This window comes from Lactuca sativa, chromosome 4, assembly GCF_002870075.4.
Source record: "Lactuca sativa cultivar Salinas chromosome 4, Lsat_Salinas_v11, whole genome shotgun sequence".
NCBI classification, from domain to species: domain Eukaryota; kingdom Viridiplantae; phylum Streptophyta; class Magnoliopsida; order Asterales; family Asteraceae; genus Lactuca; species Lactuca sativa.
The window spans coordinates 24,919,136-24,941,589 of NC_056626.2; positions in this window are offsets into that span (position 1 = coordinate 24,919,136).

Sequence of the window (22,454 nt, forward strand, 5' to 3'; positions counted from 1 at the left end):
GCGTTACAATTAATAATTGGGATTTTAACCCCATAAATGAAGGTCCAATTTATCCTTTAACTTACTAAGGGAAAAAGACCATTTTTCCTTTCCCATACATGACCCAACTAGATAAAGCCCAAAATCCATAAAGGCCTAAGGCCCAAAGATGGCCCAAAAGGGTTTCTAAGAGTACGCATGATGTGCTCCTTACTACACCCATCGTACAGCTCGATCTCGAAAGGGTTACGGGGCCACAACCTATTACGCTTAGTGTACTCAGGAGTACGCCCCACGTAATCCCCTGAAGTCCAAACTCTCTTTTAATGTCTTAATGCTTTAAGACTTAACGTCCAAGCTTCAAATCTAACCCTAATAAACATCTAAAATCATCAAGTTGCTATTTTTATGCCTTTACATGGCTACAAGGAGACCAAAAGCAAAGCCCTAACTCATATAACCATTTAAAACTCCATAACTCTTGCATGGATGAAAACGAAGGACCAAACTTGCATTTTTATGACACTAAACACTCTAAAATGCTTGAAAAAACATCTTAAATGGTCTGGAGTAGACAATACTTAAGAGACCAAGATTTTTGCAACAAAAGGTCATAAATTGCAACCTAAAAAGATCTAGCAAGGTAAGCATCAAGATTTAAACTTTATACCTCATGAAGATACACAAGGATGAGAAGAATCTGGATCCAAAAGCTTGAGAGAAACACCAAAACTTCAAAGGTTTTCCTTCACCACCAAGAACACCAAAATATCACTAAAAAGCTTCAAAACCTGCACACAAGAATTAGGGTTTCTAGATGAGGGCTAAGAGGGATTGAGGCTGGAGGTAAGAAAGGTTTGAGGTCATAAAGTTATTTAAATAGGGTACAAAAAAATTGTAACGACCATAAAATTTCAACCAATTTTAACTTTTCAAAAACAACCCATTTTCTTAATGTTATTACAAAAAGGTTTTCAATACAATTATTATCAGAGTCTTCCCAGAATCACATCATAACACATAATCATGAGGAGCGGTACGATCACGCCTTTGCCTTGCCACGGTCTCCTGAAGAACCTGAAAAACATTAAACCACAACTGTAAGCCCGAAAGCGTAGTGAGATACCCCCAAAATACCAACCACATATACCATACTCGCATAACATGCCATATCATATCAGAACACAGAACAGCCATGCACTTCGGGTCTACTGTGTGACTGGTCCGCCGCACCGACCAACAGTCCACCTGGTCCACCCTCCGAGTCTAGCCATATACATCGAGTCTACAGTGTGATTGGTCCGCCCGCACCGGGCCTTCAATCCACCTGGTCCACTCTCTGAGTCTACAGTATGACTGGTCCGCCCGCACCGGGCCTTCAGTCGGCCTGGTCCACTCTCCGAGCCTCGGCGCGTTTGGTCCGCCCTCTTGGGGCCTACAGCCTATCCGGACCGCTCGCTGGGCCTTCGGGACAACCGGTTCGCCCTGGGTATCTTGGCCTACAGCACAAAGCAGGACCCGCCTCAACCCAACCCCAGTCCAACAACCATGCACATAAACATACAATCATATAACAATTCACAGACGACAAGTTGATCTAACAGATCACATAACATATCATCATCCTAACGAGGATATCAACCTAACCGGTCACTAGCATAGCATCACCCTACATAACAGGATACCGACCTTAAGCAGGTCTCTAACATATACCATCCTAGCTACCAGGATGCAAGCATAACAAAGCCATAACATAACAACAAATACCCGGATCTCAATCCGATAAAGGGCCGGCCTTGGTGCCTTAGACCCTGTTGATATGGTGAGGATAACTCACCTCGCAACCGCTGACTGAACAGATAAACCTGAGCTACTCCGACCACTGATATGATCTCACCACTGGCCAATCGCCAAAACACTGAACTCAAAACAATATCCAACAATTATCAAAATGCCCCTGGAAGATAACCGGACCACCCTTGGTCAAAGACAAGTCAAAGTCAACCCCTAACTGACTCTACTCACCGAGTCAACCCGATGACTCGCCGAGTCCCCATAATCAGATCTTCCCCCAATCCGTGACTCAACTCGCTGAGTCACCCCGAGACTCGCCGAGTCCAACAACTCTGAGTCCTTCCTCACTCGACTCACCGAGTCATCCCTTGACTCACTGATACACAACTCACCCTGAAGAAGGATTAGGACCTCACGACCAGACTCGCCGAGTCCAAGAACAGACTTGCCGAGTCTAAGGTTATCTTCAACCTACTCGCCGAGTTGTTCTTCCAACTCGCCGAGTTCCAGTCCATCTTCAAGCAACTCGCCGAGTACACCTTTGTGACTCGCCGAGTGCCTCTAGATCTCATCCCATACAGAAGCTTTCCAGGCCATGCAATTGATCCAAAACGTAGATCTACCCTCCTACAACCCATCCATCACGTAAAGTGGCAAACTTTACGCGAATCCAAAGAGATCTAGGCATTTTACACTCTAGGGCTAGGGTTTGAGACAAGATGGCTTCACCAAACACTCAAAAACAGGGACTTTAATGCACTCAAGACCTTCTCCATTCCAGATCTGAGGTAGCAACCTCAGATCTATCCTTCAAACTCAAAATACCACAAGCTAAACCTCCTACACATCCCAAAAATGATGAATCTAGATGAATAGCAGCCCAAGAACGAGATAATACCTCAAAAGGAAGCCCCAACAGCAAGGAAATCTGAATCTTAGCAAAGCCCCTTACTCCAAGCCTCCTAACTTTCCAAGATCTCCTCCAAAATCTCTTCTCCAAGGCTCAAATGCACTCAAATCCTTCACAATCGCGTTTCTAGGGTTTTCTGGACTTCAAGGGAGGGTAAGGAGGCTGGGGAGAGGGTATAATGTCCTTTATATAGGGCTCATCCCCCGAAATTAGGGTTTTCTCCACTCAGCACCAACTCGCCGAGTCCAGCCGCCGACTCGCCGAGTTGTCCACTTAACACGTGACCAAAGTCGCGACCCTACTCGCCGAGTCCACTCGTGGACTCGCCGAGTTGCCCTTTCCCAAAATACACTTTTAGCCCTTCAACTTTACTCTTGATATTCCAGGATGTTACAAAAATTAGGGTTTGGAATCTTTGTGAGTATGCCCTGCATACTCTTATATACGCCCAACATATGCAAAAGAAATCCTGCCACCCATTAATGAACTACACTCGGCATACCAGGAGGTACGCCCCGCGTAAGGACTGGTTTTACAAAGATTTTATACTTAGAGTCAAAAATGAAAGATATCTGGAGCACAGGTGTTACAGTCGCCTTGTAAAGCTAATATTCTTGTAAGTCAACATAAATTGTTTCAATAGCAGTTTTTGTGTTTGGATGTTGCTTAAATTTGGGTTGGTATCACTTCCAACATATTTTATGTCTTTATTCAAGGCTCCATAAGCTGTTTTCGAGTATCTTAAATCTATTCTACATAAATTCTTTTTAGGAATTTAATTGGAAGACAGTAAAATGACGTGAGTTTCTTGGTCAAAAAGCTACGACGCAAAAACAATTAAGTGGTCTTGGTGTTGGTAGCTTCTTTGCGATTAACTGGGCTCTTCTTTTCAAATGGATTTGACGGTTTATGAAACGCCCCATTTTCAAAAGCAAATTTTTCATTTTTAAATAATGTAAAATCACCATTTACATAAAACCTAAGTTATGAAAACACATTTGTTCCAAAATACAGTTGTTTGAAAATCACAGTAATATAAATAATATGGAAACTTCATTGCTACTAATGAGTGTATAGTCACACATTCGCCTTCCCACGATCACCAATGGTATCTGAAAAATATTTAATCCACAACTGTAAGCCAAAGCTTAGTGAGTTCCCCTAAAATAGCACACACCACAATACACATATAATGCATGCACAGATGAGCCTTCAGTCTGTCTACCCTGCCTCACAAGGCTTACAACATGCTAGGACCACTCTCCTAAGCCTACAGTAGTACAAACTGACTGGACCGCCTTGCAAGGCCTACAATACACCTGGACCGATCTTTCTCAGCATATAGTTGATCCATACGTGGCCAACAACACACCGTTGGCCCACTTGGGTATCTTGGCCTACAACACAAAGCCGGACCGCCTTAACCCACCACACAATATGCCGACATATAGATTAAACAAACAATCAGAGAAACACATAAGCATATGCAACTATCTACACTAGACTATCTGTATAACAACCATGTATTGAATATAGGGTATCATACATTACTCTATGTCACCACTGGCAGATCACTAATGAATGCATAGCTATATGCAATCAGAGGTGAGATAGACATTCGAACAGGTGATCCCACTTTACAGCCACAACCAAACAAGGTATAGGCAAGAAAGCCTAGATAAAGAGTTCTCACGTTATCCTATGTAACTACATACAACCCCTAGAACACTCAACTAGACAATCACCGACTCTTGGTACTCTAACCATCATACCACTACTCATATATCGTTACATACAAGGATATATAATATAACATGTAGTATATGAGGAAACTCACCTGAATCGAAGACCCAAGGAAACACTGCAATGCCCTCACTTCCTGCACCAATCGCCCCCACGAACCGACTAATACCAAAAAAAAGATAGATCCTTAATAAATAACCAAGTCCTTCAAGTTTGACCCAAAGTCAAACCGGTCAAAAATCAATGGTCACCGGTCAACAAAAGTCAACAGTCAACCAAGTCAATGTTCACCATGACGTGGAGACCTCTTGGCCACGTCATGGGAATACTAAGACAAAATAGTAGAGTATCTAAGTACCACAACGTCATGGAAAACCCTTGGCGACGTCGTGGTATCTGGCAGAATGTCAAAATCAAAGGCCATAACTTCAAATCTACTTCTTTTCAATGACTTAATGGGTAAAGTTTTCAACTTTATCCATTAGGAATTCATTCTAAGGCTAGATCTACAACCCTAAGTCCATTATGTCCTTAATGGGGCAAAAACTTGTGCATGGACACAAGGTGACTCCAACATGGCTCATTTTTCTCATTTTACAGAACATTCTGACCATAATTAAAAGAGTCCTACCAAGCCCTGGAGTTCCTCAAACTCCAAGAGTGTCCCTGGAAGAGACCAAAATCACCCAAACATGTCCTTGAAATTAAATCTAGAAGAAGTGCCAAGGTATGGACTTTTTGCCTCCAACAACTCAGAAATCTAAAGGGAATGTTGGATCCAAGATTACTTTGTGTTCCCTTGCACCAAGATAAACCTCTACTTTCCTAAATCTTCACCAAAATCCAAATATTAAGCTCTAAATCAAGAAATCAAGCCTTTAATCATGCATGGGGGATAGGGTTGCAACAACTGCCACACGTGGAGGCTGAAATACGGAGGAAGCCCAAAAATCATGGGTGTAGGCTTGGGCTGCAACAACTGTCACGTCATGGCGGCCATCCAAAAACGCGTTTCATGCATTTGACATGCCACGTTGTGGAGCACCATTCACCACATCGTGGCACTATATTTTTCCAGAAAATATAACCTTTGTCCCTCGAGAGTCTTCAACTGATCTGTTCTGGAAAATGGGTAGTACAATTTCGTACTGCTCCTAATGAAAATTTGATGAGAGTTATTAAGGTTACTCATGGGGGAATAACATTCTTGATTGTGCCCAATTTGTGATGTGGGAATGGAGTCTCTCAGTCATCTATTCTTTTCTTTCCCCACAACTACGGTGATTTGGTTCATATTACAAGATGGTTGGGATTTGTTATGCCCACGGTTGGATCTTATGAGATATTATTGTGTTGGTTCACTTCTTTGTGCATGTAGATGATACTTAAGAAGCATCTTGATGCCAATTTTTTCACTACTTGGTGAACTTTATGGTTGTTTAGAAATCCTACTTTGTTTTGTGACGTCAATTTTTGTTTGTCAAGTCATAACCAAATTTTCATCATCCTTGTGAAGACTCAGATCATGTTGTGAATTCAATGTGTTCAAGTAAACTTGTCAAACGAGCATGTACCAATTCAAGTGAACATCCAAAATGTTTGATCGTAGTTCGTTTGTAACCACTTCGTGTTCAATTTTGATGTTAAGTTGGCAAATCTATATGACCAACATGATGACATGGCAATAAGTACTATTTTTTTGAACGACATAATATTATGAAAGTCCAGATGTTAGAAACGAACAAAAAAATTTATTCAAAATTTAGAGTTTCTATGACCTATCTAATGAAAAAAAAACTAACAATCCTATTAAAAGTAGAATCCTTATGTTGCTTTTGAGTATCAAAAAGCATTGAGTTCTTGGATCTCAATATCACATAAACATAATGAAACACACCACTTCTACACAATACCTTTATATCGCATTTCCTTCACATAATCCACCCAGGAGAGCCACTCACTAACCTAATTTGCCACATAGATATGGAAATAACAAAATCATGAATTATTACCCAATGAACACGTTCCTTGGTCTAAGCTAGAACAACTCGGCTACCCCAAGCTAACGTTGATGTTTACTAGCCTAGGGGACTTGTTAACGTATACCGCTAGGAATACGTTAAAGATAATGAGATGGTTATCTAAAGGACGACCTAGCTAACGGTCGCTACCCAAGATAAGTGCTAAGCCCAAGCCCACGCCCTTGCGGCCTCACACTTAGACCCCGACGCTTTAGCGGCAAGGTCTAACTCAGAATGAGATACTTCGGTCTATAACGAGCCAAGATAGTACCAACCAATCCCTAGAGCAGCAAGTGTAGCGCTTAGAGCACTGCCCTTCGGTAGTTCTGCACCAATAAAAGATAACCGTTAGTGGTGCATGATCCGCCAATGGGACGCATCCACATCTTGTTGGTCCAGAAAGACAAAAGGTAGTGGCGAGGACATGCTCCCACAACAACAGGTATAAAAGAAACCTTTTTTCTCCAGAAGAAGGGATCGCCTCATTCTATACCCTAAAGTAAACCCTAATTCTCTCATTTTCTCATCCAATTACTGACTAGACCGTCGGAGCTTCGTTCCGAGACTATCTCCTGGACGACGACTGACGCCGGTTATTTTTTTTATGATTCTCAGGCTTAACTCAGACGAAGCTATCCCCAAACAACGTTAAGTTCGAAGCACATATCACAACACTAACATACATTTCATCCTTTAATTCACCATACAAGAATGCTTTTTTTACGTCCAAGTGATGAATCTTCCATCCATTCCCGACTGCAAGATCAGTTAATAGTCTTATTGTCTCGAGACGAGCTACCAGGACGAATAATTTACCAAAATCAATACCATGCTCTTGTACATAGCCTTTAGCACCATAAGTGCTTTGTACCTTGTAATTGATCCACTCATATTTCTTTTAATTTTTTACAACAATCTTAACTCGATAGACTTAGCATCTTTAGGTGGAGGAACTAATTTCTGAGTGTTGTTCTTTTCAATGGAGTCAATTTTGGCCTTCATAGATTTAATCCAATCCTTGTTCAATTTGGCTTCATTAAAATTATTAGGTTCTTCATCGAATGTCAACATTAAATGATTCACATTTAGCTCGTACTCATTTAATCTTCTTGGCAACATTGAAGTTCGGGTGGACCGTCGAAGTGGTACAGAACTTGCATCGATATTACGATCATTAATAGGTTGTGATGGGTTGTTTTCAATGTGATATGTGTCATCGGTTTGGTCGATTTGGCCTGATAGATGGGTTGTTCGGTTTTTGTTGAAGTTGGGCTCGAACCACCATTAAATTGGGCTCCTGCACTGGTTCGATCAATACTCCACAAGACCATGAATGTAGCCGTTCCATTTCCAGCTTGATTTTCGGGTACGTTACTCCACCACCATATCTTATTTTCATCAAAAATTGCATAGGCACTTACAATAATTTTATTTTCCCGTGGATTGTATAACCGAAATCCTCTCGAATTGGATTCCTTTCCAAAGTATACCAACAGATGTGACCTATCATCAAGTTTCTTCAAATGTTTTGAGACTATTCTTTCATATGCAACATAATCAAATACTTTCAAATCTTCAAGGTTTGGTTTTTCACCATAAAATATCGCAAATGGCGTAACACCTATCAATGCTCGAGTTGGTGTTCGATTTATAATGTAAGTTGCATGATGAGTCACTTCACCCAAAATTGGATAAGAATATATTTTTCTTTCATTAGGCACCGTTTCATCTCAAGTAGAGTCTGATTTCTTCGTTCAATAATTTCATTATTGAGGTGCATAAGGATCCGTCAACATACTGATTTTGAAGCAATTCCCGATAGTTTTGTAGCAAAATTGTCTATTGATTCGGTGTCATTCATCTTCGTGTTCTCGAACTCAGTAGTCAACGTTTGGAGCATGGCTTCCTTTCGGAATCGATTGAAACAACAATCATTTCACTATGTTGTTTTTCTTCACATCATCTAGTCTAGGATCAATCACATACCGGATGCCATGAATCCTGGGTAACGCCTCCATGCACATACTCCAGATGGTGTAATTTGTAGTCGCAAGGGTTGGGCACTGAAACGTTGGTGAAGTTGATTCCTTCACCGATGGTTGCGATGATTCTCCTTTCGACATCTCTAATTGGATTCTGTTAATCGAGAAATCTCAACAAGGCCTTAACCTTGCTTAGGGCAAATTATCCTGCTGCTATTAATTGATCAACGAAACCCACCACACGAACAAGTTCATTGTTCTGATTTAGTTTTTTGTTCAGGTTCTCCACACAAATACTCTCTCTGATCTCGAACAGGAGAACTCTTGCTTCTGTTATAAGTTTTCCTTCTATCGCGAGTTCTCTCTTCTATCACAAGCTCTGATACCAATTTTAAGCAATGAAATTTAACAGGAAAATAGAGAACAATATGTTGCATTATATATATATATATATATATATATATATATAGAGAGAGAGAGAGAGAGAGAGAGAGACATAGAGAGAGAGAGACACAATCTAATCTAGACTCATTTGCATTTAACTAGGAAACAAAGTTGTAAACACCTAAAACTTTCCTTTTAACACATTCCTTATTGCTCATGGAAATACTAGGAATCCTTGGGCAATACTCCAAGTAATGTATGATCTGGACCATAACATGCCAACTTGCCATATCTAACTCAGATAATTTGCCAACGGTCCGTAAAGAAGATAACCATGTTTTTGTTAGATTAGTGTCTAAGTTCATAACTATAATTGGTATGTACTTGACCCGAGAGTAGCATGGTCCATTTGGGTTGCATGACACTGGAACAATCTGAAGGATGGATAATTGAGAAGAGGTTATTTATGGTTTATTAATACATTATAAACTCTAATATATTAATATGAAATCATATTATTTAATTAGTATTGATCAAGAATTAATTTGGAATTAATTTTGGGATTAAAAGAGACTAATTAAATATATGGGGATTGATTATGTAAATCATTCATTCTTATAATGTGGGCTTATGATCCATAGTTCTTTATGTTGGGCTAAACCCATGTGGTGACCCGCGGATGATCCATGGAGGTTTAAACCCATGGAGCATGAGGAATATGGAAGGTCATGCACATTAGCGCTTGCATGGTGTAACCCTAATTAAGCCACACAATATAAGAACCCCTCTAACTCATGAAATCGACACTTAAGTAAGCTTATAAGAGTGTTAGCCGATTTAGTGAAGCAAGACAACCTCCTCTCAAGTTCCTCCATTGTTGGTGGTGTTGTGTGATTCCATTTGAGGTGAAACACTTGGGGTACAAAGTTCTTAAAGGTCCAAGGTTTCCAACTACAACAAAAGGTATGTCATCGAACTAGAATTTTGTAGTAAAGATACTCCATTGTATGCTAGTTAGGATAATGCTTTGGAAAAACAAAGTTTGCATGTATATTAGAGAAAACATAGATCCAAAGCATCTAGGCTTGCATGTACTGAAATGCTCAGATAGTGGTATATTGCTCATGAATCAGATGCTTTATTCAATGATCCAAGAGGCTTTTAAATACAGAAAAGGAAACAACTGAAAAGCAAGAAAACAGGAAAATAGCTAAAGCTAAGGAAATAGTTAACGACTAAGTAATTGCATGTGAAACTCCTGAGACTTGACTGGTCAACTTTATTTTTGAATTCTTTTATTTGCAACGGTTCTAAACATCTCCAACAAATCTTCCCCTAAACTAGACAATATTTTCGTTGTCTTGTTTGTCCTTAAATGAGCAAACTCCAAGCCTTTCTCTCAACTTCACATATGCCTCACGATGCAGGCTTAGTGAGGATGTCTGCAACATGCTCCTTCGTTCCAATATGTTGCAGATCTATGATTGCCTTTCCAACTAAATCTCTAAGAAAATGAAATTTTACTTCGATATGCTTGCATCTCCCATGGAATACTGGATTCTTTGTGAGCTTGATTGTTGATGTGTTGTCACACTTGATGAAACTGTTTCCTTCCTTTTTTATTCCCAAATCGTTAAGAACACTTCTTATCCATAAAGCTTGACAAACACATGTAGCAGCCGCCACATATCCAGCCTCTGTGGATGACAAGGCAACCATGCTTTTTTCTTTGAAGACCTGGTGATTACAGCTCCATCCCATAGAACTACATTTCCTAATGTGCTCTTCCTATCACTTTGGTCTCCTACAAAGCCACTATTAGTGAAAAACTCTATCTTGCCACTTCCTCCTGTCTTCTACCATACACCATGATCTAGAGTTCCTTGTAGATACCTCAGAACCCTTTTTGTAGCAGCAAAGTGAATATCAGTCAGATTAGACATAAATATGCTAATGTAGCTTACTATGAACTGGATATCAGGCCTTGTTATGGTGATGTACATCAAGCTTCCAACTAGGCTTTTGAACAATGTTTCATCTATAGGCTCACCTTCTCCCATCTTTAACTTGTATCCTGGAACAATTGGATTCATCACAACATTGCAATTCACCACGTTGAAGAGATAAAGAAGTTCTATTGCATATTTTTGTTGGGATATGTGAATTCTAGCCTTGGATTAAAATACTTCTATTCCCAAGAAGTATCTCATCTTACCCAAGTCTGACATTTCAAACTCTCCCATCATAGAGTTCTTGAACTAGTTCAGCATTCTCAGATCATTCCCGGTGTATAGAAGATCATCCATATATATATATATATATATATATATATATATATATATATATATATATATATATATATATATATATATTAACAAATAAGCACTTGCCTTCTGGTGTTGTTTTGATGAACAGAGTATGTTCAGAATAACTCCTTTTGAAACCTTCTTTTACAAAGCATGTTTATATTCGGCTGAACCAAGCTCTAGGGGCTTGCTTAAGTCCATATAGGGCCTTTTGGAGTTTGTACACCTTATGTTCACTGTTTTCCACCACATACCCCTGTGGTTGTTGCACATAGACTTCTTCTTCTATTTCATTTGATTGTTCCCATGTCCAGCACTTATGCTCTTTAAAAAGAATATATTTGCTGATAACTACCTTTAATGTCTGAGGATTGACAAGTCTGTATGCCTTGTATTCTTCACTAACACCTGTCAAGATGCACACCACACTATTATCATCTAGCTTAGTTCACTTCTGTTTTGGGATGTGGACATGTGCTAGACAACCCCAACTCGAAAGTGCTGAAATGTTGGCTTAAATCCACTCCAAGCCTCTTGAGATGTTGTATATGAGAGAGCTTTAGTTGTACACCTGTTTAATACATAAAAGCTCCATATAGTGGCTTATCCCCAAAATTTCTTTGGCATCTTCTTAGCAGCTAACATGGACACCACCATGTTTATGATTGTTCTGTTCTTTCGCTCAACAACTCTGTTCTAATGTGGTGAGAAGCTAGTTGTGAGTTGCCTTTTGACTCCCTACTCACTGCAATAGGTCTTGAAGGCATCAGACAGGTACTCCCCTCCTCTATCTGTGTAAAGAGCTTTGATGACCTTTCCAGTTTCGACCTCAACTTTTCTCTTAAATTGCTTGAAACTTTCAAGTGCTTGGGATTTTTCAGTCAACAGGTACACCCAGCCTTTGCGGCTGTAATCATCAATGAAGCTTAGAAAGTACCTATTCCCAGTGTGTGATGCAGGAGTTCTTGGTCCACAAATATTTGAGTGAATAAGTTACAGGATTTCAATTGCCCTCCAGGTACTCATCTTTGGAATTGGATTCTTTATTTGTTTTCCTATCATGCATTCCCCACACACCGTTTTGTTGGTGGAGAACTTAGGAAGATCACGAAACATGTCCTTTGTTTGAAGTTGCTCCATGACTGTATCACTTAAGTGTCCTATTCTTTCACGCCACAACTTGGCATTGTCTTCTTCACTAGTGTACATGCAACCTTCAGTCTTGTGTTCAATGATGTCATCTGAATCTTCACTAATTGGGAACATGCAATTTGCACTCATCATACTCTGAAAATTCAACCCCTTTTCTTGATGGTAGACCTTGCAAACATCCAGTTGAAACAGAAAAGAAATTCCCTTTTGTTGCAGCTGGCCTATGCTCAAGAGATTGTTTTTTAGGTCAGGGACATAGTAGACATCATTGAGTACATATGTTGCTCCGTTTAAATGCAGCTTCACACTTCCTTTTCCATCAACCATCACATGATTATTGTTTCCCAATTTAACAGAATTTGAGAAACCATAATCAAAATTGAGAAACTTGTCCCTATTTCCGCACATATGGTTGGAGCAGCCTGAATCCAAAAACCAAAGCATCGCCATGCTTGATTCTTTCAGGAGCCCATGCTTTTCTTCGTTTACCTCAGCCATTAGCATGAATTCTTCGTCTTCATCAAAGCCAACATAGTTCGCTTCCTTTGACTGAGGGCATTCGTAGGAATAGTGCCCTAGCTTGTGGCAGTTGTAACATTCTATAGTCTCTTTATTGAATGATAGTTGTCCACGGACCCGGCCCCTTCCTCTGCCAGTGAAACGACCTTTTCCACGTCCTCTACCAAATGGACTGAACCCTGTCTCCACCTTTAGTGCTTATTCGTCATCTTTTTCAACCCTTTTGAACTTCTATTCGTGCACAATCAAGGTGCTTTGCAACTCTTCAATTGACATCTCATCAACGTTCTTTGACTCCTCAATCGACACCACCACATACGTGAATTTCTCTGTTAGAGTTCTGAGGATCATCTTGATAATTTTGACATCCTCCATCTTTTCACCGTTGCTTCTAATTTGATTCGAGATTGTGAGAACCCTTCCAAAGTATTCAGGAATTGTTTCACTGTATTTCATCACCAGTACCTCGAAATCTCTCCTGATCTTCTGCAACATGGATCGTTTCACCCTGTCATTTCCAGCAAATCGTTGCTTCATCGAGTCCCACACAGCCTTGGATGTTCGTCTGTCCATGATTTGATCAAACGTTACTCTATCTATAGTTTAATAGAGATAATGTTTGACCTGCAAATCTTTCATGCGTAGCTCCTCCAATCGTTTCTTTTCTGCTTCACTCTAAGCGATTCCCATCGTCGGTTCTTTGATTCCAAGATCAATTAGGTTCCACACCTGCTTTTCTTACAAGAAATTCTCCATCATTTCACTCCAATGTTCGTAGTGACCGTCGAAGATTGGCACAACCATATTTTCGTCATTCATGATTCAGACTTTGAGAAACTTCACTCACGCTCGTGTTTTCTCTTACTCTTTGATAGCCTCACTGACTCTCGTGTTTGCTCTCAAACTCACACAATGGATCTTTCACTCTGATACCACAATAAAATGCTCAGATAGTGGTATATGGCTCACGAATTAGATGCTTTATTCAATGAGCCAAGAGGCTATTAAATACAGAAAGGGAAACAACTAAAAAGCAAGAAAATAGGAAAAAAGCTAAAGCTAAGGAAATAATTGACGACTAAATAATTGCACGTGCAACTCCTGAGAGTTGACTGGTAAACTTTATTTGTGAATTCTTTTATTTGCAACGGTTCTAAACATCTCCAACATGTACACCATAGGAGAGTTAGAATGCTCAAAACCCTTCAGTGATATCAGAGCTTAGGGTTGTTTTCCAATATACTTGATGTTACTTGCTTTCAAAAGCTAAAAAAATCGATTTTCTGCTTTCTGGACAGTGGACTCGCCGAGTCCATTAGGGAACTCGCCGAGTCCCCTCACAAAACTGACCAACTCGCTGAGTCAGTTCATGCACTCGACGAGTTGGTGCTCCAGAATGCATATTTTCGAGTTCTAAGACTGGAATTGGACTAGGATCATTACCCTAAAATGTTTTTGAACCCATAAACCTGTTTTTGATGTGGTAATCATCATGCTTATCCAATTTAAAAGATAATTGTCAAAGATTCATGTTTTGTATTAGTTTATATGGTTAGGCTAATTACATGAAATTTGGTTGATATGAATTGTCTTGTTCTTATGAGTTTAATTTAGATCATAGACAAATTGTTTGATTTTGTAAGTTACAATAGTTGATCTAAATGTTTTTTGATGAATTTCATAACTTGTCCTCAAGTTATGGAAAGTGAAGAGTCTCATTTTTTAAATGTCATCTTAAATGGTTTTATGTCATCCATAACTTGTCCTCAAGTTATGGAACATGAAGAGTCCTTTTCATAAATGTTTTATGAACTCCATAACTTGCCCTCACGTTATGGAAGAGTCTTTTCGTTAAAACATATATTAAACTCATAAGTTATGGATTCCAAAAGTTTTTGAATAGTTCAAAACTTGCCCTCAAGTTTTGGAATTTGTAAATGCAAAGTCTTACTTTGAAACATTTAGTTCCAAACCCTAGAATTTTAAAAGTTTAAAATTGAACCTTTATACTATTATAATATTATAGATTTAATATATATATATATATATATATATATATATATATATATATGTATAAGAATAAAGTCAGTCTTACAATTAGTAGGTCTCATTCACGAAGTCGGTCTATAAGGGGGATATAAGGTTACTGCCTATAAAATGGCACTTTAATGGGTATCCACTCTCACCCACCGCTTCCTTGACTGGTGGAGGGTCGTTAGCCAAATGGGTTTGATAGGACATTTAAATTCTCATTTAAAGTATAATGAAATACTAAGTAACTAAACACTTATACATTCCCAATCTTAGTTACTTAGGAAAATGTGAATTTGGTGCTAACCCATGAAATTGCACTTTGCACCTTGTTAAGTCGTTAGTGGAGCGTGTGTGGTTAACCGACACATTAATTTGGGACTAACAGTGCGTGGCAAAGGGTAGCTTGATGTTAATTATAGATCAATAGAGCGTGTGTGGTTAACCGACACATTGATTAGGTGGTTGTAGCATTGAGTGTACCAAGCTAATTTGCATGGTTATTCACACCTTGTTTGTGATTCTTGGCATCCCAGTCACAAACTTGAAGGGCACAATCGAGATTTAAACATGCCATTGAAAAGTTCAATGACTCTCAAAGAATCTAGGATTTTCAATTCACTTAAAACCTAAAATTCTTTTTCGTTTTTCGTGGTGGAAATTGGTAAATCGTCATTTACGTACCTTCAAATATTTTGCAATTTGGATTATGACATCCCTCTTCTGAATTGTAAAATATTGTGTTGGGTCATAGCCTTAATATTTCATGTTGGGTGTTATAGTAAGGACTAAAATCAACTAAACTTGAATTTCTCCCATTGTAGATGTCTAGTTCAGACAACTATGGTCTTCCCAAATCTCTTGGAACAAGCTTTCCTCTTGAAGATGATGTTCCACAATATTGTACTTCACTTCTTCCACCTCTTCCAGTTATTCTCCCTAACCCACAAGTTCAAAGACTTGAAAAGTTCAAGGTCACTCAATCCCTACTTGCAATGAAACATCAAGATGGAAGACCTGTGTGTACTCATGTCTTGGGGATGAAGTCACATATTGACAGGCTGAGAGTATTGGGTGTCGAAGTCTCGAGGAAACTGGTTGTTGACTTGGATCTTCAATCACTTCCCTAGTCATATAGTGAGTTCATTAAGGACTACTATGTGACAGACCACGTCATGACCCTTATTGATCTTACCTATTTGCTTGTTGTTGCTGAATCAACAATGATTTGGCGCACTAGAAAAGAAAATTTGATAGGAAGATCTACTTCTCAAACTTCCATGGACATTGAAAATGGTGACATTGGAAGTCCAGAAAATATTTCTCTTCCCAATGGAAAGGGATCGGCCATAGTCAACCCGGTTGACCAAATGGTAAAGATAAAGGCTAAGTCTATGATTGTCTCATGTGACAATGCAAAAGAATCCATTTGTTTCTACTGCCATTTGAAGGGACATTGGAATCGAAGCTGCCCTGACTACCTGAATGATCTGAAAGAAGGTAGAATCAAAAAGTTTGACTCTGCTTCAGGTAAGTCTACTGTCTGATTCTATTAAGTTCCTAATTGTTGATTATTAATACATGATGTGACAAGATTGTATTTTTATGTTTTGTAGGATCATGCAAAAGGAAGGAAGCTTAAAGAAAGAGTATGTTGAATGTGGTCGCGAAGATGGATTTCAATCGCATGGTTCGATGATCGGATTTTTAAGCTGGTTCTTAAAGAGTTATGATAGATTGCTTAGAAATATGTAGTAACATAGTTTTCATTTATAATTGCATTGTAAGGAAAACTTTTTCGCATTTTATAAATAAATAAAATTTGGTTTTATTTTGTTATATCTCCTTGCAATGACATTTGTGAAAATTGATGTTTCTATGTTTCTATGTTAGCAATATGAATTTGATTCTTTCATTTGTGGCAGTGTCAAAATTTACCAAATAAGGAAAGATTCTCATCACCTAAGTTTCAGTTGGATAGAAACTTGGAATCATGCAACTTGTATTGTGTGATGAATGAGAACTTCATCTTTAGGAAATTAAGACTAATTCCTTGTTCACCTGTATATGTGAGTCAAGTGAAGGACTAGGGGATCGGGTACATTGGGTGTGCGTTGGTCAGGTCCACCACAAAGAACGATAAAACTATTCGTCATGATTTACTAAAGTATAGTAAATACGGTTATGCTTATAAGTTTAAGTATAATTCTGAATCATTGGAAAAGTTCAATGTATGGCAGAACGAATGAGAAGAATCAAATTAGGCAGAAAGATAGAAGTTTCTCCAATCTGAAAAGGTGGGAGAGTACTTGAGTATCGTGGTTTTATGATTATCTTAGTGATTATGAAACCATATCACAAATGTTTCTCTAAGGACATCTTAGTGCAATTGTATGGCTAAGAAGAGGAATCGTGAATTGTTGAAATGGTTGAATCAAGAAGATAAATCATACTTCGTTCCAAAATCTGGTCTTAGAGTCATACTCCAAGATTGTAACTTGAGTGACATGGTCTTAAGAAAGGTATATAACACTCATCAGATGTGGAGTAAAATGTTTCTTACTCTTGTACATTTGAAATCGGTAAGTTGTGATGTTTTGGATAAAACAAAGACAAACTAAGACCAATTATGTGAAGTGTTTGTGTTGATAAGAAATCGCACTTACTCTTGAATATTTGTTTGTCAAGGAATGGTTCTTGACAAGAGAATCTTATATGTCAAGAGGTCAGTGGGAGTCTTAAGGATCTTGACAAGTTTCAAGAACTAATCAAGAATAAAACCTATTATTTATCGTTAGCACACGACTTGAGGTTTTTAACCTATCGTGTTGACATATTCTTGTTTATGTGCCTATTCCAGTTAAAGTTGACTATGCATGTGAGTTCTATGAGTTCTCAGTTCTTTTCATAACAACTCGGAAGCAATGCCAGTCCCTTTTGCTGCCAGGAGGCAAGAAATTAAGATTAAACAAGTTCAATCCATATGGTTTGGATCTGTTACTAACCTTATCTTGTGATTATGGTTATGACAAACTCACATGGATAGGAACACATACACCATAAAATCTAAGTGTCATAAGGTTTCTCTCCAATTCATGAAAATAATTGTGAGGAAACGCTTTCACTAAGTAGATTTTAAGGAGATAGAATTATGATATTTGCATTCTCAAATTCAATTATGATTACGACATCACTCTTCATAATTTGAAATTGTGAGAAATGGTAAAGGGTCTAAACATTTGAGACTTATTGATGTAATTTCTAAAATTGTTTAGACCCACATGTGATTGTGAACTATCTAAGGAAAGGTGTATGAGTTTGAGAAGCCTAGATAAAGTCTTATCGAAGCATCTCGTATCAGAAATCTGAATTTTGGTAATGAAAGTCAATAAGTATTGATTTCTAGAAGTCCAACTGTTTCTAGGTACATGTCAAAGCTAGTGGGAGCATAAGTGTTATGCTAGTAAGTTAATAATTATTATGCTAGTGGGAGCATAATTATTATGGTAAGTGTTGCAAGTTAGCAATGCTAATTATAGAAAACAAAAGTTTCAATTCGCAAAGTTGTGGGTTTGAAGAGTTGTTTTGCTATAATTAAGGGAGGGGAAATTATACTTCATTTCAAAATCTAAAAGCTTAGATTGAGTTTTTAATCAAATTTAGTCAAATATATATGAATGTTAAATTCTATATATGGAAAGGTTAATTGCGTTCTCAAAATTCAATTATGATTACGGCATCCCTCTTGATAATTTGAATTGTGAGAACATGGTAAATAGAAATATTATAGCAAAAAGCTAATCAAGTATCATGTTTTTATGTTAGACATTATGAATCACATACCATATGCTTCGGGTATAGGATCGATTGCATATGCTATAATATTCTCGTGTTCTAAATTTTCCAAATGCCTAGGGCATTTAAAGGGAAAAATGACTAAAACCGGATATGACTAAAGTGGTTAACAACTATTAAGGACAATCTAAGGTTCGCCAAGGATTGTTCGCTTATAGTTGGAAGTATAAAATGGATGGACCATATTGACATATTCTGAAAAGAGGCAGCTCTTGTTCAGAAGTGATAGTCAAAATAGGAATATGGAAATGTTTCCATAAGTGGAAGTTATTTTTTAAATATGTGTAAGATTAGGAAACTTAATGCAAGAAGGATGTTCAAAGGCATGTACTTTAAATTTGATACTTCGCTTCCTTGTAATTGTTATGTTAACAATCTCTAGTGGAAAGTTTTGTAATATAGTTGGTCAAGTCTTTGTGACTTTTGGTACCATGACATTACAAATGCTGCATTACATGATAGTTTAGCAGTGACAAGAATTTGGAATTCTTACACTTTCAATAAAGATTTGGAATTATGAAATGAGCACCATTGAAATGTTTTTCAATTGATCTATTTCACAAAGTTAGGACCATAGACAAACATAGTGTGCATGCTTGGAGCATGGCATAACTATTATTTTTATTCAAGTATTAAGTTGATAAATCGAAACATTATACAATGAATAATGAGTAATCAATATGGCATTCAAAAGTTTTAGGGTCATATAGGATTAGTATTATTCTTGTGTTTCACTTTGCATGTTTTGACTTCCCGAATAACTGGGTTATTCAAACCATCCACGGTCGATCATACTTTAGAAGTAGGTATTGAGGCAAGACTGTCATGAATGGGTCTGTATAGGTGTTTTAGTCATAGCACAAGTTTGCTACAATGTTCATGAGTACTCATGGAATAAGATTCAAGTATTGGATTCAACCCACACTCATCTAAATCACTTCATGGATTTTATCACGGGTGATTCTAAGACGATAATATCTTATATTCTTGAAACAGAGACATGTGAGTTGTATTTGCTAGTCGGTTGCACATTGACATATGTAAACGCACCAGTAACTTGGATGTTATAAAACATATTGTGTGTAATTTGATGAGTAAGTACAAGCAAGCATTTGGATCGAAGTTTATCCGTTCCTTTTACCCCATGTGGATAAAAGCGATATATGTGGGCCCTTCAATGATTTAGTGATGACACCCCTAAGTGCTTGGCCAAGCCTGGATTGATTTGATTTATTCAATTAGTCGGTCGTCATAAATCGGAAATCTGGAAACAGCAGATGGACAGAGAGAATGATTATAATCCATGTCTCAGTCTGTAACATACACGTTCGGTTATCATGTTATGAAATTTTAAAACTGAATAACATAATGAAATATTATATAAATTTGAGCGTTGAGTTCTAACAGATAGTTTTTACTAGAATTGAAGTAAAACTATGTTTAGAATCATTCATAATGTATTGGAAGTCTTATGAGATTCCAATCAAAAGTTAACTATTGAAATTAACAAAAATATAAAATTGAAAATAAGTAAAATTATATTATTTAAAGTTGTAAAGAATCTCGTTATAAACATTTAGGTGAAAACCTCATCGAAATCCAAGTTATAACGAGGAAGTTATGGTTTACTGAAGTTTCGCGACAGAACCGGCACGACGTCGTATGACGTAAAAAGTGAATTTTCGATAAACTACTTTTTAGCCCTTATGATCTAAATGAAAATTTTAGTAGTCTTTAAACCGAGAATTTTCATAAAAAGAACGTTAAAATTTGACTTTGTATGAGGAAGTTATGATTTTTCTAAGTTTCGGTATAGCAGTAGACAACTAAAAACTCGAAATAAAGATCGAGTGATTTTTAGGCGACACAACCTAAACGAGAATCGAAGGTCTCGTTAATAGTAGTACAACGGTAAAAAGACAGACGAAAACGGACGTCGTATGAAGAAGTTATGAATTTTTAACGGACTTTTCCTGTCTCGGCACGTTAAAAATATAATATAAAAAATAATATCAAAATTAGCCGACGGAGTCTAAACGAAAGTTGTAGAGCATAATTTCACCTACGCGTGGATATAAATAACATCAAAATTGAAGCTCGTATGCGAAAAATATGGATTTTTGAAGTTCGGAGCACAAACTTCGAGATTTGACTGCATTCACGACGTGAATCATAGAAATTCACGACGTGAACTACTTGAATGACACCTATCAATCCTAGAAGACACACAACAATCCTAGGGGATGACCGGGATCAAACTCATGACGTGAACAAGCATGATTGACGTCGTGAACCTCGAAATTCAGCCTATAAATAGAAAGCAAAGCCCTCTGGAAATGGTTGATACTTTTCATTCCTCTCTCTTTTAGCCTACTTTTAACCCCCCCCCCCCCCGGGAAATCCCGGTATCATCCCCGACACACGAACCAAGTCCCGACGCTCCAAAATTCCCGAGAAAATCATATTTTGAAGTCGAAACTCTGCCGGAGTAAGGCCTGATTTTCAACTAAAATCCCCGGTTTCGTCATAGAAAGTCATATTTAGAGCCGAAGTGATGCCCAAATTATCATTTATTCATTCGGTTATTTCACGGTGAGTTCAATATATAGGAACAATTGTATGTTATATGTTATATGTGCTATGTGCTTTTCCGTGTTATTATTCTGGTTTTATACCTTTGGCTATGTAGAGCATGACTCGTATAACTTCTGGTATTGGCTTTGAGCATTTGGCCATGTAGAGCATGTCTCGTATTATTCTAGTATCGGATTTATGTCTTTGGCCATGTAGAGCATGACTCGTATAACTTCTGGTATTGGCTTTGTACCTTTGGCCATGTAGAGCATGACTCGTATAACTTCTGGTATTGGCATAGGGCTATGTAGGGCTGAAAGCCTGTATTTTGTGTGCCACTTGGGCAGAAGTCTTATTGATGTATATCAAGTATTGAAATTGTTATGTCTCATTGATTGTATATCTTTGAATCAAATCATTGAATGATATGGAAAGCTTGTCACATGATTCACATATGCCTTTTGTTGTTCCTTGTTCCCTTTGCTTCTGTCATATTGAAGTATATATATGGCATAACGTTATATTATATCTATTATTGAACTCACTAAGCTTCACCGCTTACCCCTCTCAGTGTTTAATAATTGCAGGTTACAAGCATCCATTATAGACATGTACGGTTAAAAGATTTTGAATAGATAATACTATTACTTTTGTAATTAGTGTTCGTTTATGTATAAAACTATAATATCCTGAGTAGTTATGTAATCTACTAAAACTTAGTCGGTTTGTATCCAGTCTTTTGTAATCAAACTATCAATGTAAATATTGTTTATAAATATACGTGTAGCATGTTTTGGAGTAATATGATGTAGTTTTAAGCTTTATTGAAAGCGGCCCTCTCAATGATATGAAAGTTTGGGGTCTTTCACAGTCCATGTGATATCTAGAATGAAGGAATATATGATCCCTTATCTAATGGACGCGTCATTGACTAGGTCAAAGTTCGACTGCGGCTTTTAAGAGCTACGATTGCTAGTCGGGTTGTGTAGTCGTACTTGCAATAATAGTTATTAGATTTATCCAAGTGGGAGACTGTGGATTAGTGTCTAAGTCCATAACTATAATTGGTATATACTTGACCCGAGAATAGCATGGTCCATTTGGGTTACATGGCACCGGAACAATCTGAAGGATGGATAATTAAGAAGAGGTTATTTATGGTTTATTAATATATTATAAGTTCTAATATATTAATATGAAATCA